Here is a 13600-nt window from a genome sequence, read left to right on the forward strand (position 1 = left end):
TGAGTGGCGGACTGCAACACGTTCATGTCACTCGAGGCGGAGGGTCAATGTGGAGGCTGGCCGGCTGGCCTAACCCGTTCATCCTGTCAGTGGGGAGGTGGCCGCTCCTTCAGCAGGGCCTGAGCAGGCACACGAGGCCAAAGCCTTCCTGTTATTGGGAGCTCCAACGTTAGGCGGTTGATGGAGCCCCTTAGGGAAATAGCGTACAGGGCTGGAAAGAATTCCAACATGCACTCAGTTTGTCTGCCGGGGGGGCCTCAACCAAGATGTGGAGGCGGCCTTGCCTGCAGCTATTGAGCACACGGGGTGCAGTCGTCTGCAAGTAGTTGCTCACGTTGGCACCAGTGACGCATGTTGCTTGGGTTCTGAGGCGATCCTCAGTTCATACATGCAGCTGGCGGATTTGGTGAAGATCGCTGACCTCACACGCGGGGTGCAAGCAGAGCTCTCTATTTGCAGCATTGTTCCCAGAGTGTATCGGGGTTCTTTGGTTTGGAGCCGATTGGAGGGTCTCTACCAGAGGCTTCGTCAACTCTGTGATGGTCTTGATTGCAGATTTCTAGACCTGCGCTATTGGTTGGGGAATTGTAGGATGCCCCTAGATAGGTCAGGGGTGCACTACACAAAGGAAGCGGCTACTCGGGTGGCAGAGTACTTGTGGCGTGCACATGGTTATTTTTTAGGCTAGGCAGTAGTGCGAGGTGTCCTGATGAACACTCCCCAGTCGATGTGCAGGCAGGGAAATCAGGATGCGCTAAGTGTAAAGACACTTCAGCTATCAAGATATTAGCAGTAAATTTTCAGAGTGTTCAGAATGAAGTTCCTGAATTTCCTGCCCTCCAGGAAGTGTGTGGTGCGCAAATTATTCTCGGGACTGAGACCTGGCTGAACCCTGCTATTAGCATTGTGTTTGCCAGCTGCCTTTACGCCTTCTTCTGTGGACACACAAGCTGCTGGTGTCAGAAGTCAGCATCTTTTAATGTCCGCTCAAGGTGTTTGTGTAACAGCACGCTGTAGTATAGCAGCATGCGGCTTCTCCCAAAATGCCTGCGATACTGCAACACTGATCTGTATCAGTCTCAGATGTGAATCTGTCATCTTTCGTGCACGCTGTCTTCTTCTTTGGAGCACACTTCTAACTGTGTTGTACCTTGCACTGTTGTGCTGATAACTGTAGATTCCTATGTGGTATTGGTTCCTTCAACTATTCTATCCTTTGTTCTTGTGTCAGAGCCTCCATGTGGGATTCACATGACTCGTTGACAACTTGTGTCATTTTTGTGTGTCTTATACTTGATCATTATTACACTTGTTTATGATGGTGGCACACAGGGAAACTTCTGCCAGACTATTCGCTATGGTGTCTGCCTTCTCCACTAGCTCCTGTAGTGACAAACCTTGATAAGCAGCTGTTGCTGTGTGAATGCCCACAGGCATCTTGTGCAGCCAAAGCATGGACAATGTCTATTCAGGCAACAAATCTGGTCCTGCCAACACATGTATGGCCCACTTTGCTTGAGACGGGGCTCTGTAAAAAGCCTTTTTTAGTCTGAGCTCTGGCAACAAGGTATATTGTTGCTTAACTGGCTTCTTTAATATGATTTAGCAAAATTGTGTAGGACATCTTCTGTCTCCTGTATCACAGTTTCTAAATGTGCCACAATGATGATGTCCTTATTATTGTTAGAAAGTATGCTGTGCTGTCGAAAAATACTCTCTCAACATGTATCATTGAATAGCTGAGCCAAGATGCCGGAAACTTGACATGCCCCACATGATACACTGAACATGCATCTTGATGAATGAAGTCAGTATCTGTGTGTTGTGATGTAGTTTAGGCTACAGATTGTTCTGCTCTGACTTCCACCATGCTTTGTTGCACTGTCATGTCGGTCATTCTCGTGAAGAATATTTTCATTTGCGACGATCACGTCAGTGTCACCTCTTTGGTGGAGCCTTTCTTTCAAATGCAATAAAATGTGTATAACACAGATACTAGATAATCTAGCATGTTACATTATTTAGCACTCAGCAGCAACAACCTAAGCAACAAAACCCAAGTCTAAACAACAAAACTTTTAATAAAATATACAAGTTCCTCAACACTAAACTCACTTCTTTGTCTGCTACTTTGTGGCAATATAGAATGTTACCACGGACTTCTTCTTATGAGCAGGTTCAATAAGTTTTGAGAAAAAGCAATTAATTCATAGATCAGTATGTAATTGCAGTCTCAGTTTTGATCTATTTTTATTGCTGATATATAAAGAGTACAGTTTTCTTTTTTTATGAATATGAATACATTTTTTTGTGAACAGACTGTTCAGTGGAACTATCTAAACTTCTCCAATGCCTCTCAAGAGAACCAAGATCGATTTACAGATCCTTAAAATTAACAACTCCATCATGGAGTTCGTCCTATTGCTTCTCTGACATACGTAGCAGGTGCAACAATGGCCATTTAAATAGCACTATACTAATGGCAAGGTTTACCCATGATTCTGCTAGTGGTACGATTACAGATGTAAACATGAACATTTTTTTTGACATTATAAGTTGCTTGTGAGGAATGGTTTCATAAGCCTCCTGGAAATCTAGAAATATGGAATTGATTGGTCATCCTCGGTCAATAATACTCATTACTTTGTTTAAATAAGGAGCTAGTTGTACGTTACAAGAATTGTTTTCTAAATCCATGTTGGCTATTTGTCAATAAATCATTTTCTTCCAGTTAATTCATAATGTGTGATTAAAGTATCCAAAATCCTACAGAAAATTGATATTAGTGATGTGAGTCTGCAATTTAGCAGATTACTTCTATTGCCCTTGTTGAGGACTGGTGTGACCTTTGCAACTTTCTAGTCTTCTGGTATGGATCTTTCATCAGTGTAGCTGTTGTACATTATTACAATGAAAACAATCAATTATTGATAAAATTAGTAAATTGTACAGATAAAATATTTGCTCACCAAGCGGTGGCAGAACAAACACATAAGACTGTTATGACTGGCAAGCTTTTGGAGCCAGTGGCTCCTTCTTCAGGCAGAAGGGTTGAAGGGGAAGGAAGAAGGGTGAAGGAAAACGACTAGAGAGGTCTAGGAAAAGGAGTAGATTTCAGTAAAGTCACCCAGAACCGCACGTCTGGGGAGACACCATAGGAAATGAGTAGGAAAGACTGATTGTTGGGGACTGCATCTCATCCGATTCCTGTACTGTAAAACCTATCTTTGTTTTATGATAAGATAATTTTACTGTGAGTGGAAGTTGAACATCTGTACATACCTCTTTATAGTACTGCATTGAGCTGCACAGGATTAGCCGAGAGGTCTAAGGCGCTGCAGTCATGGACTGTGCATCTGTACCCGGCGGAGGTTCGAGTCCTCCCTCAGGCATGGGTGTGTGTGCTTGTCCTTAGGATAATTTAGGTTTAGTAGTGTGTAAGCTTAGGGACTGATAACCTTAGTAGTTAAGTCCCATAAGATTTCACACACAAGTACTGCATTGACACACAACTGATTTGCACTGAACTGTTGAAAACATGAGGAATCTCATGGTAAAATATGTTCTATTCCAGGGACGGCCACGGCGTGCCAAACTGTACACGTGTACAGATGTGCTGCATGCGTGCTTCGCCACTACTTGGCTTTCCTCGGTCTTTTGCGGCACTGCTCGGCACGGCGCGACATTAGAGTAGCTGTGCAATGCGACATCTTTTCATCCGGCGTAGGGTGAATTAGTTGATTTGTAGTGGAAGCCATGTTTATTCCTCACTATTTGTTAGCGATTCATAGGAAGTTTATAAGTACTGTACAGTGGTTGTGGCAATGGAACACACGCTCACAAAGAGGTGGGGTAGTGACACAATGTCACGAGCCTTGAGAGCTGAATGGAAATTGCAATATTTTTTCGAAGAGAAGGATGAAAATTCTCAATGTCTATTATGCAGTCGCATACTCGCTGGGCACCGCAAATTTGCAATATAACGGCATTATAACACCACACACAAAGGACTTAATGATTTAGTTGGGTTCATAGATCAAACAAGTTGGCAGAATTAAGAAGACGTAGTATTATGCAGCAAACAGACCAAACGTGAGTACCACTTACAAATCTTTGTGTTTCTGATGTTTGTATTTTATTTGTGCAAATTTGTCGTTAGAATTCGAATTTAGAGTTCTTTCAATTTTTGTTTCCTTTTTTTTAGCCTGCAATCGAACATAGCAACCTGTCTTTAAGAGCAAGCTACAAAATAGCGCTCAAAATTGCAAGAGCGAATAAGCCTTTCAGTGATGGTGATTTCATCAAGGAGTGTATTGTTGAGGCAGCGGAACTCTTGACGCCACTGGAAGTAAAGAAGTTTAGTGAAATTAGTCTTTCCAGACAGACAATAGCTCGCCGCATAGCTGGTATGGCAGCGGATGTATACAGGCAGTTAATTGATACTGCCTGCAACTTTATTGCATTCTTGATTGCTTTGGACGAGTTGACCGACATTTCGGACACAGCACAACTAGCGACTTATGTTGGTGGAGTCGACACAAATTTGCACGTGATGGAAGAACTGTTAGATTTAGTACCAATGAAACACACAACGAGGGATACCGACTTGCTAAAAGCAGTTGAAGAGGCAGCTGAAGCCGTTGGCCTGAATTGGAAAATGTTAGTTTCAGTCACCACGGATGGAGCGCCAGCAATTTGAGGTGCTCAAAATGGGTTGTAGCATTGTTGCGTAAAAAACTAGGATGATCGACAGAAGATTTGTACGGAATGAATTGTTTTGTACACCAAGAAGCTCTTTGTGCTAAGTATGCAAATTTGGGGCATGTAATGAAGTTTGGTAGTCACCATTGTACATTTTACGAAGAGTAAGGAGATGTTATTTACCACTGGGAAACATGTTGGTTAAGTTGAGGATCATGCCTCGAAAGATTTTTCAATTTAAGACCTTGCTATTGTTGCGTTCCTGAAGGAAAAAGGAAAGGCAGAGCCAAAATTAGAAGATTGAAAATGGATTGCAGACCTCGCCTTTTTAGTTGATCTGACTGCACACTTGAACGCTCTCAATAAGACTTTGCAAGGTGAGTAGCAGCTTATTTCTGATCTGATGAAAAAAGTGGATGCGTTTAGTAAGAAACTCGCATTGTGGAAGGAACAACTCATGAAAATGAATACTGCCATTGCCCTATGCTCTCTAAAGTCAGAGAGAAGGCAACTTCTGACGAATTCGTTTCTGTGTTGGAGGAACTACAGGCACAATTTTCTAAACGTTTTCAGGACACTGCCAGTCTGACATCTGTTTTTGAACTATTTTCTAAACCCTTTGCTGTTTCAGTTGAAAGTACTCCAGTGCATTTGCAAATGGAAGTGACTGATCTGCAGTGTAATTCCCATTTAAAGGACAAATTTTTTTACATAAAAACTGTCCAGGAATTTTATGAAGATTTTCCTCGGGAAGAGTTTCCCTGTCTCCACAATGAGGCTGCAAAAGTTATATCAGTGTTTGGATCGACATATGTGTGCGAAAGGTTTATTTCGATTATGGAAATAAATAAGTCAGGATTATGTGGCAATCTGAGTGACAAAAATATGAGAAACTGATATGTACTTTATTATGTCTACAGTGAACCAAAAATAATTAAATTAATGGCGATAATTTTGTTGTATTTGTCATATGTTTTATTGAGAATTGTAGTTATTGCAAATTTTGTACAGTAGTTCCAGAATATAAAATTTGCTTGTTTCACATGTAGTTGGAATCACTTATTCCACGTCATACTGCATGCTGTAGACTACTTTCAATTCTGTTTCTATATCTCAGCTTAAATGTTGTAAGAATTTTATGAGTGGCGATGTGAGAAGCACAATATTGTTGGTGTAATGCAGTTTCAAACCCAGTGTTATTGTTATTTTTCTGTAGATGTACGAACAGCCAACAAAGATTCAGTATTGCTCAACATGATGTGTTGTACAGAGCTTAATATTATCAAATGTCACAATATGAAACTAAGCTACATGGTAGTAGGGCAGTGTTCTTTACGCGAATGCACTGTCGCATGCGGCGTGTTCGTAGTTCCGCGCATGCGCCCGCAGTCAGCTGGTGTGGTAGTGGGGGACGTGTGACATCAGAAGGGAGCGATCCGCACATGTGTGAAACCTCGGCACGGGTGCCGCGTTCTTGGCCGTCCCTGTTCTATTCTTAAGTTGGACGAAAAAAGTCTGTAATGTTCTTTTGCTTAGCAGACAACAACTCTGAGTTTGCCATGATGTTCTGCCATTTCCTAATCCACAAAATGTGTATTGGGGTAGATGCAGAGCTATGTTCAGTGTATTAAAGGGCTATATCAAATGCACTTTTAGCGTTTGTGTGTGATACTCGAGCCGTAGGTTCATTGTGTTTATTGTTGTTATCATCTTCCTTATTCTTGTCGGATATTCGAGGTGTGTTTTATACACAACCCAGCCTGTTGTGGTAGTTGCCCTGCCTGCCGTACTGTTGATGTCTTGGTCTGCGAAGGGTGTGTCTCCTATAGAGTCAGAGCACGAGAAACTTGCAGACCACATCTGTTTAGGGGGCAGTTGTGGTCATAAGTGAAAGTTTTTGGGTACAGCAGTTTACAAACATTTGAAACATAGTGTGGACTTAAGTGTGAAATTCTTTTAATAGTTTCCACAATGAAACTTTGTCTTGAAATTTGAAAGAAAATCCTCAAATTTCTGGTCATATGTAAAGTATGCCAGTAGCAAGACATAATCAGTATCTTCATTGTGTGATGGCAATGGTTTTGTTTCCAATGACTGCACTACTAAAGCAGAGTTAATGAACACAGTTTTCTAAAATTCTTTAACCAAAGAAGATGCAGTAAATATTCCAGAACTGAAATCACAAACAACTGCTAAGAAAAGTTTTACAGTTCAGATTGTATGCCAGTTAGCTTCTGAACAGAATATATTGAGGAAATAATTGTATTTTAAGCAAATGTATGCAACCACTCACTTGATGAAAGATTAGTGCACAGACCTGAAAGTTGCACAGGTCATATCAGTACACAAGGAAGGAAACAGAAGTAATCCATTGCTCATAGACCTATAAAATTGGTGTCAATCTGTAGTAGGAATTTGGAACATATATTGCGTTTAAATGTGATGAAATAACCAGCACGGATTAAGAATATGTTGTTCTTGTGAAACACAGCTGGCTCTTTATTGACACAAAGTCAAACTTGAAACTTTAGACATATCGTAAGTAAACAGCATACAGGATCTTAGCTCAGTGATATATGTCCCAACTCTGTACAGTATACAAACCAGTGTATAAAACATTTGACAATAATTGCTCATTTCACAAATGTAAATATTTTTTACAAAAAGTTTTTTAAGGTTAACATTTAACAATTTTGCAGAAGTAAAATAAACAAATCCACTGGAGATAGCACGAAAAGTGCTGAAACATTTGTGGGTGAAAACAAAACTGCAAAGGTGTCTTGCATGAGGCGGAATTCCTCTCCAATTTTCTTAGCATGCACAGAAATAAGAAGCAGTGAAACATTCACAAGTTGATTATATTGTTTCATTGGTTTATTTTTTATTTATGTTTTATTTTTTGTATTTTATTAGTTTATACAACTTAACATTTCTATTGAAAGTACACTGCACTTCTGTTTGTTTACTGAAACTAATAATGAAATGTAGACAGCTTCCTGTCATGCACTTTCTAAAATATGTAACAGCTGTTGGCAGTCTTTTCATTCCATTTACATATGAATTGAGGGATAAATGATTGCTTATAGCCTTCTGTGGTGGCTGTAATTAGCGTAATCATGTCTTGAGGAGCACTACAGGAGCGATATGTAATGGGTTGTGATGCATTCCTGTATTCATCACTTAAAGTTGGTTCTTCAAGCTAAGTAGGCTTTCACAAGACAGAGTGAGTCTGTCTTGAAACATGTGCCATATGGCTGTTTTCAGCATCTTTGTGATACTCTCCCATGGGCCAAACAAATCTGTGACCATTCATACTGCCCTTTCAATATTCCCTGTTACTTCTATTGACGATGATGATTGGTTTGTGGGGCGCTCAGCTGCGCGGTTATCAGCACTTGTACAAATTCCCAATATTTGCTCAGTCCAGCCTCGCCACTTTCATGAATGATCATGAAGTGATGAGGCAACACAAACACCCAGTCATCACGAGGCATGTGAAAATCCCTGATCCTGCCGGGAATCGAACCCAGGACCCTGCGCTCGGGAAGCAAAAACGCAACCACGGGACCACGAGCTGCAGACCCCTGTTACTTCTGTTTGGAATTTGAGTTATTTTCTAGAGTCAGACAAGTGTTTTAGAGTGGGTCAGATGAGTGTTTTATAAGCAATCTCCTTTATAGACTGATAGCATTTCCCCAATATTCTACCAATGAATTAGGATGTGCCACCTGTCTTATATTGTATGATACTATGTTTTTTTTTTCCATTTTGTGGAGTCCACAGTTCTACATTTCTGTACATCTAAAGCAAGTTGCAATATAAGTAGCACTTTGAAACTTAACAATACCTGACTGAATTATTGTGCAGCTTTTTTTCAGACAGTACTTCATTAAAGACAACATCATCATCTAACAAACCAATATTGTCTGCAAGGTCATTAATGGCATAGCCCATATCAATTCAGATGGGCTAGGAAAAAAATCTTACCTTCATAGCCTCCAATGTTATTGAATTTAGCATATGTTAAAATGAAAGACTAACTGAAGAACACACATTTTTTTTTTTGTTTCCTCCAAAAAAATTTCTGCTCTGATAGACAGCCCTCCAAAGATGACACTGTGTATACCATTTTGAAGATGTGGATTTTGGACTAAATTTTAAAATTGTGTATCTTTGGAACAGTTCTAGATATTTTGTTGGGCTTCTTTTTTTATTAGAAAGACAATTGCTTAATGATTACAAAGAAATCCTCCATTTGGGCTTATCTGTCAAAGTTCTTTTACTATAGCATTCTGAACTTTTTTATAATTTATGGAAAAAACTTTTTTAATCAAAAATGCCAATCCATAAAACTTTAATTTTTTATGTTGATTTTTACCATATAATTCTACTTTCCTTGAAAAGGAGAGCTTCCACTTTTAGGTTCAACAGGTTTTATAAACAATTGAAATTTTTGCCATACATAAAACCTGTTTTATTACCACATTATTACATAACAGGCTCATAAAAATCAAAACTTAGCGTTGTTTAACATCATTTTAGTTTTGAAAGATGAGTAAGAGACTTATTTTTCAGGCATTTTAAATGATTCCAAAATGTATATGAAAGGTCCAGAGACTTAAAGGTTTCAATTTATACAACTTCTGTGCACTCTGTTTTGTACTGAAATTAGCCAGTAAATGAACTAAAAATGTGCTCCACTGCTTCAGTATCTTCCTTTGATGTAGAGTGATCCCTTCCTGCTGAACCAATAGGAACTGGAGCATTTACAATCTGCAAAACATTGTGAACAGGAAGTGAGCACTGATGGCATTGTTGCTGTCCTTCAGCTGGAAACCTATATCCAGCAGCTGGTCCATAAAGTTCCCTACAATTTCGTTTAACTTATAACTGGTGTCAATAATCTCTGCAAGCCACCAGTCACAGTCATACACACACATCACAAATATGTTTCGTCTCAGGTTGTGAATCTGAATATTAACCTGCTGTTTCTGAGGTACTGGCCAAACAAACAAAATTTTGTCTTCCTCTTTAAAGTGTGTGCAATATGAGTTTATCCATCACTTTGAGTGCAAAAATGTGTCTTCTGAATTTCTTTCACAGTATTAGTTTATTTGGACCACTCTTCTTTTTTCTGCTCACAAAATTCTTCAATTTCCTCTTTGGAGAAAGTAATGAGGTTTGTGGATGTGTAAGATTTCATGACCCTCATAAAATCCTCAGCATTCTGACTTGCAGCTGTATTTGGCCTGGAAAGATTATGTTTTGTAACATGGTGCTTCAGCAGGCCTCCTACACCATCACAAAGCCCCTTCCCTTGACCAATAGCACTGTGTACCCAGTCAGTTGGCACAAGCCACTCACTCAATTCAAACAGCTGGTAATGATTTTTAAAATGACAAGGAGCACTATCAGAAATGATGATGATCTTTTCTGCCCCTGTTTGCAGTTGAAGAATTTTGCGCATTGCTAACAAAGCATGTGTTGAGTCATGCCCTGTGTCATCACTTATAACTGCAATACTTGTGGTCTTGATTTGAAAATATGTCACTCCTGTAAAAATTGAAACTTGGTCATTACTCCCATGATACCCTTGTACTTCTTGTGGGAGAATTGCAGACCAGTTCTCAGCAAAATCACAATGAAGCACTAAACATAGTTCTTTAGCCAGTACACACCCTTTCACTTCTTCAGTGTGTTGTTGTTGCAATTTCTTCAGATCCTGGTGTGTTACTGCTTTCACTTAACATTTACCAAGTGCATCTATGAAACTGTCAAATTAACTTAATTTATTTTCTTATTTTTTTCATAATTTATTTTCCTCCCAAGTTGCCTGTGTAATTTCTGCAGAGATATCTGCTACGTCTTCCAGGCCAAGTGTCTGTAAAGACAGTCCTCCCTTTCCAGGGCAGTCACCACATTCTTGAAACAAACAAGTCTCTCGCTTTACATCACAGACTCCAAATGACTTCGCACGCTCAACTAAGGTGTCATATGTCACATTCTGCAGTAAGTTCTTCAAAGTTACCACTCAAAGTTCAAAAATCACGCATTACACACTTAAACAGACATCTCTGGATGGGTGTGGAACTACCCACTTAGGTCGTAATGCATAAAATTTTGATTCCAATATTTGAAGTTGATAGTTGCTCTTATAAATTGAAAAAGTTTCTTTAATACTGCTAGTAATGTACCTCTTCACTCTCATAACTTTTAGACCTCAACTGTTACAGTTACAATGTCTTTTTTGTTGGCACTCTGGCAAAAACAGTTCCATTTATCTTCCAGATAAAATGACTGCACTATTTGAACTTGAGCTGCTTCTACAGGATGAACATAATAGCAATCTAGTCTTCCAAAGACTCCTTTTATAGACCTCACATTTCTTGATATGTCTACCATGTTCTTTGATACTGATGAAATGTGGTTCAAAATTCTTTTCTTTGGAAATGTCTATGGAATAATAGTTAAAACTTGCACCTTTTCACTGTAGAATGCAAAATATTCAACAGCCGAACTGATATTTGTGAAAAATTCCTGGCAAGAAGTGCAAGAATGCTTTGGTTCATTTTCTTCTGAAGATGGAATTTCTACTTTGAAGAGTGTGGTCAGTTTTGCTGTAGTGTATTCATCCATAGATTTATTAATTTCTCTGTGCTTTCTTGATGCATAGAGCTTATGGCTCGACTTCACTGACCGTGGTTTCTTAACCGGGCTAACACCTACCTCTGTAGTTGACTGATTCAGGGTATTTAAGTCTTCCTCTATTGATGCAAAATCTGCATCATCTGCACCATGAGAGGCTTCACATTGTTCAGGTAACAAAGAAATTAGTGAGAAACAACTTCAGCAAATACACGCATTACCCTTGAAAGTTATAAAATGATTTTTTAAAATAAAACCTGTCCAGCTTAAAAAAATCTATCTTTTCTGGATTGGCACTTTTGAAAAAAAAAATTAATAAAAAAAATTCAAAAGGCAACAGCAGTAAAAGATCTTTGACAGATACGTCCAAATGCAGGATACCATTGTAGTCATAAAGCAATTATCTTTCAAATAAAATAACTCTAACAAAATACCTAGAACTGTTACAGAGATACAGCATTTAAAATTTTTTTCCGAAATTTGCATCTGCAAAATGGTGTTCACAATGTCACCTTTGGAGGCCTGTATCTCTGGGCAGGATTTTTTTTTTATTTTTTTATTTTTTGAGAAAACAAAAATATACATGTTTCTTACCTACTCCTGAATTTTAACATATGCTAAATTCAATAATGTCCGAGACTATGAAGGTAACCCCTGCCTGAAGTGTATGGATTATGCCTAATATACAACATGAATAGAGAGGGTACCAACACACTTCCCTGAGTCACACCAGATGCCTCTGCATCTGTTCATGACTCTCCATCCAAGATAATGCTCTGCATTCTCTCTGCCAAGGAATCCCCAATTCAATAATAACTTTTGCCTTGCACCCCAAATGATTGTACTTTGGATAAGAAGCATACATGTGCTAATGATAATGAGTCACATGCTTTTTGAAGTCAGGAAATTCTGCATCTGCTTGTGTTAATTCAAGGCTTTCAGGATGCCATGAGAAATTTGCAAGTCGGGTTTCCCATGATGCTTTTGCTTGTTGGCATGGAGCAGATCATTCTATTGACATGTGAATGACAGACTGAATAAATGAATGGTGTCCCAGAAAACAGTGGCCATTACATTTCTGCCAGATATAAGGCTTTACATTCTTCAGAGCAAGCTGCCAGCCTCCAGCAACTAGTTGGATCGCTTTTCCATTTCTGGTGTGAAATGGTAGACCTGTGCCTCACATCTAGTGAGCAGCAAGACATGTAATCAGTTGGATTTTTTGTAGCAGTCCAAATATTTCTGGGAGAGAGTTTGCGGTCGCTGGGTGTAATGTTAAGCTCTCTCTATACAGCTTAAGCGTTTTCGTGGACTTACTTGTTGAGGAATGGTGGTTCTGCTTTCTTGCAGCGCTGATGTCTTCTGCTAGCACCGGATGCCTCTCCGAAGATTTCACTGCTAGGAAGGGGAAATTTTCACACTCTCGTTCTCTCTCTTCTTATTTAAAAAATACGCTGCTCTTGGAATATCATTCAATGCACCAGAACATATTTATTTCCACTTTGTACAAAAAACAGCTAAACTTTATGACATAAGCCCATACATTACCGGGCACCCAGAATCAGTTAATTACACAGTCACAGGCACTATTTCGAGTCTCTCTGTTTTTTAACAATACAATGCTACATTACTCTTTGCAGCTGGCCACAGAGCTCCCGGGCCGAATTTGCTTATTCTTGGCATGTCGCCAGTGCTGACGAATTATCTACCTTCCAGTTTCACATGCACAAACAATAAATGGGTGCAGTATCCCATGCTCATCCTTATGCCCTACTTTAAAATAACGCGTGTTCAAAACGGCTGGAACACAAGTGACTCCAGACTTTTGTAATATTCTGGGGGCACTACAAGTTTTCATATTTGCTTCTCATCATTCAACTTTGCCAAAAGCTGTATCACAGTTAATTCTAATGTATGTTATAGTGTATTCTTTCTTCTGATATACCTGTTGCCTCAGCTATTTCATATTATTTTAACTATTGATCACCCGTTACCATACTGTACTCTGTTTCAGCCACAGAGCTGCAGTTATGGAATGGTTTTCATGTAGATGCCCTTTGAGAGGACCATATTGCAGATTTGTATGTAGGTGCTTCAAAGGAGAATTATTTGCGGGTGAAAATGTAGTTGGTCATGATTATCAGGTAGGGAGTTGGAGGTTGGTGTCAACTGAACATTTGGAGAGGTGATGTTCAGTGGCAGCAAGTGCACTGGCATGTCGGATGTTACTTTGGAGCAGGGGTGCTCACCATAG

At 39.4% G+C, this 13600-nt stretch overlaps 1 protein-coding gene across 6 annotated transcripts in view; it reads left to right on the forward strand.

The window, feature by feature from the left end:
* LOC126278359 (1,5-anhydro-D-fructose reductase-like) overlaps positions 1-13600 on the forward strand; it is a 129301-nt gene that overhangs the window by 85096 nt on the left and 30605 nt on the right. Inside the window, exons 6-7 of one of the 6 annotated variants that reach the window (XR_007550694.1) lie at positions 3575-4092; positions 4205-5077. The exons of the other annotated variants lie outside the window; for them this stretch is intronic. The gene's annotated coding sequence lies outside the window, so the exon portion shown is untranslated. Of the gene's footprint in view, positions 1-3574; positions 4093-4204; positions 5078-13600 lie in introns of those variants that run through there. 6 annotated transcript variants of the gene reach the window in all.

This window comes from Schistocerca gregaria, chromosome 6 (assembly GCF_023897955.1).
Source record: "Schistocerca gregaria isolate iqSchGreg1 chromosome 6, iqSchGreg1.2, whole genome shotgun sequence".
Taxonomy (NCBI): Eukaryota; Metazoa; Arthropoda; class Insecta; order Orthoptera; family Acrididae; genus Schistocerca; species Schistocerca gregaria.